The following is a 3,961-nucleotide window of genomic DNA, read 5'->3' on the forward strand; positions in this document are numbered from 1 at the left end:
GGCAACATTGGTTCCATTTTTGTCGTTGTGTTGTCATCGCTACGCTGTCGGAATGTCTTGTATTGCAGCACGAATGTTGACAGGTTGACAATGATAATTATATTATCACTACGATGAAGACCATCTTCGAATCGCACCCTATTCCTAGACAAATAGGGCACTACTTCTTTGCCAGGGTGGCACCCTGTTCCCAAGGCTTCTGAAGTTTTCTAATTTCCACTTTGAAATCTAAGACTTGATTTTTCCCTTACGAAAATGTTTTAACAACCCTTTACAAAAATGTCCATTAATTATAATCCACAAGGATTTTCCTGTTGTAGCAAACTGGCTCAAATTAAGATGCAACATCTGTATTCCTCATCTAGGGCCAAAATAGTGGGCTACATAAGGAATAGGGTATAGGGTACCATTGACGTAGTTTTTGTAATGTCTCCGATGGGTTTAGGGCACTGTATCCAGTAAGACTCTCCAGTCATCGTAAAGTCAGTGCTGTACACATCACTATTTTGTGAGGTGTCGGTTCTGAGGGGAGAAGGGGGCCATTTGCAGTTCTTGAGGGAGAAGGGGCCATTTGCAGTTCTGAGGGAGAAGGGCCATTTGCAGTTCTGAGGGGAGAAGGGGGCCATTTGCAGTTCTGAGGGGAGAGGGGGCCATTTGCAGTTATGCCGAAAGAGTTTGGCCAATTTGGATGAACATTTTGATTTTTAAAACGGGCACCGTGTCAGCACCAAAAAGCGGCAATCAAAAAACGATTCTCCTGATATTTTAAACGGTTATTATTCTGCTCTATATAGGATACTATTAATGTTATTACTACTACTACTGGTCATTACCATCCTGGATATTACTTCTACTACTGGTCATTACCAATCCTGGATATTACTTCTACTACTGGTCATTACTATCCTGGATATTACTTCTACTACTGGTCATTACCATCCTGGATATTACTTCTACTACTGGTCTTACATCCTGGATATTTCTACTATGTAACATCCTGGATATTACTTCTACTACTGGTCATTACCATCCTGGATATTACTACTACTACTGGTCATTACCATCCTGGATATTACTTCTACTACTGGTCATTACCATCATGGAATACAGGGACAGACAGATTATGACTTGTGTTTTAAAATGACAGATTATTTGACCAGGTTGTTTCCACAATCTCCAAGCAGATCTTGTGTGTGCTGACCAGCTAGTCGGTTTGGGTAAATGTCTTTCATGACTCACGAGACATCAGGTTACTACTGATCTAAGTAATAATAAAATGGCTGAAATTAAATCGCCACAGCAGCTTTTCCTATGGAATGAATGGATGGTCTAACACAGCAATACAGTATTTACTTTAATACCACCGGTATCAACACTTAATTCACACTAACTAAAGTGAAAGCTCTCTATATATTTCTGATAAAAAAATGTAATTTCATGAATATGCTACTATACCTCTGATGGTGATGATGTATGTGGTACTGCTGATGACGATGTCAACGATGTGGTGATGTACACGATGTTGGTGATGTCAAGTTGTGTGATGTACACGATTTGGTGATGTCAACGAGTTGTTGGTGATGACAACGATGTTGGTGATGCACCACGATGTTGGTGATGTCACCACGATGTTGGTGAATGTTGTGATGAACACTGTCGTGATCAACGATGTCGGTGATGTCACGATGCGGTGATGTTCAACGATGTCGGTGATGTCACACTTACCTGTCGGTGATGTCAAGATGTCGGTGATGTCACGATGTCGGTGATGTCAACGATGTCGGTGATGTCACCACGATGTCGGTGATGTCAACGATGTCGGTGATGTCACACGATGTCGGTGGTGTCAACGATGTCGGTGGGATGACAACGACGGACACGATGTCGGTGATGTCACCACGATGTCGGTGATGTTCATACGATGTCGGTGATGCATACGATGTGATCGGTGATGTCACCACGATGTCGGTGATGTCAACGATGTCGGTGATGACAACGATGTCCCGATTTTCGGTGATGTCACGATGTCGATGGTGATCGTTCACCACGATGTCGTGATGTCAAACGGTCGGGTCCGGTTGATGACAAACGATGTCGGTGATTCAATTCGTGGATGGCCACCACGAAATGCCGGGTGATTGTCTCTCAAACGATAGTCGGGTGATGACAACGAGTCTTGTCGTGATGTCACCACGATGTCGGTGATGTCAACGATGTCGGTGATGACAACGATGTCGGTGATGTCAACGATGTCGGTGATGTCACCACGATGTCGGTGATGACAACGATGTCGGTGATGACAACGATGTCGGTGATGTCACCACGATGTCGGTGATGACAACGATGTCGGTGGTACTGCTGATAACGACGACTGTTACCAATAATAAAGTCAACCTGCTTGATATACCAGGATATAATTGCTTTGCCTTGTGGTTATTCACAAATCAAATCAAACTTTATTAGTCACATGCGCTGAATACAACAAGTGTAGACTTTACGATGAAATGCTTACTGACAAGCCCTTAACCAACAGTGCAGTTCAAGAAGAAGAAAATATTTACCACGTAGGCTAAAATAAAAAGTGACACAATAAGAATAACGAGGCTGTATACTGGGGGGCACCGGTACCGAGTCAGTGTGCAGGGGTACAGGCTAGTTGAGGTAATCTGTACATGTACAGTTGAAGTCGGAAGTTTACATACACTTAGGTTGGAGTCATTGAAACTCGGTTTTCAACCACTCCACACATTTCTTGTTAACAACTATAGTTTTGGCAAGTCGGTTAGGACATCTACTTTGTGCATGACACAAGTAATTTTTCCAACAATTGTTTATAGACAGATTATTTCACTTATAATTCACTGTATCACAATTCTGGTTGGTCAGAAGTTTACATACACTAAGTTGACTGTGCCTTTAAACAGCTTAGAAAATTCCAGAAAATGATGTCATGGCTTTAGAAGCTTCTGATAGGCTAATTGACATAATTTGAGTCAAATGGAGGTGTACCTGTGGATGTATTTCAAGGCCTACCTTCAAACCCAGTGCCTCTTTGCTTGACATCATGGGAAAATCAAAAGAAATCAGCCAAGACCTCAAATATTGTAGACCTCAACGAGTCTGGTTCATTCTTGGGAGCAATTTCCAAACGCCTGAAGGTACCACGTTCATCTGTACAAACAATAGTATGCAAGTATAAACACATGGGACCACGCAGCCGCCATACCGCTCAGGAAGGAGATGCGTTCTGTCCCCTAGAGATTAACGTAATTTTGTGCGAAAAGTACAAATCAATCCTAGAACAACAGCAAAGGACCTTGTGAAGATGCTGGAAAAAACAGGTACAAAAGTATCTATATCCACAGTAAAACGAGTCCTATATCGACATAACCTGAAACGCCGCTCAGCAAGGAAGAAGCCACTGCCCCAAAACCGCCATAGAAAAGTCAGACTACGGTTTGCAACTGCACATGGGGACAAAGATCGTACTTCTTGGAGAAATGTCCTCTGGTCTGATGAAACAAAAATAGAACTGTTTGGCCATAATGACCATCGGTTGTTGTTGGACGCAATGCGGAACATATCCCAATCCACGTGATCGAAGCAGTTTGAAGCGTGGAGTCAGATTGGTCGGACAGCGTTGAACAGACCTGAGCGCTGGAGCTTCTTGTTTGTGTTTCTGTTTGTAGGCTGGAAGCAAAAAAATGGAGTCGTGGTCAGCTTTTCCGAAAGGAGGGCGGGGGAGGGCCTTATATGGCGTCGCGGAAGTTAGAATAACAATGATACAGGGTTTTACCAGCCCTGGTAGCACAATCGATATGCTGATAGATTTAGGGAGTTTTTGTTTTCAGATTAGCCTTTTTAAAATCCCCAGCTACGATGAATGCAGCCTCAGGGTGTGTGGTTTCCAGTTTACATAGAGTCAGATAAGTTTGTTCAGGGCCATCGTGTGTCTGCTTGG

This window comes from Salvelinus sp. IW2-2015, linkage group LG2 (genome assembly GCF_002910315.2).
Source record: "Salvelinus sp. IW2-2015 linkage group LG2, ASM291031v2, whole genome shotgun sequence".
In the NCBI taxonomy this organism is placed as follows: Eukaryota; Metazoa; Chordata; class Actinopteri; order Salmoniformes; family Salmonidae; genus Salvelinus; species Salvelinus sp. IW2-2015.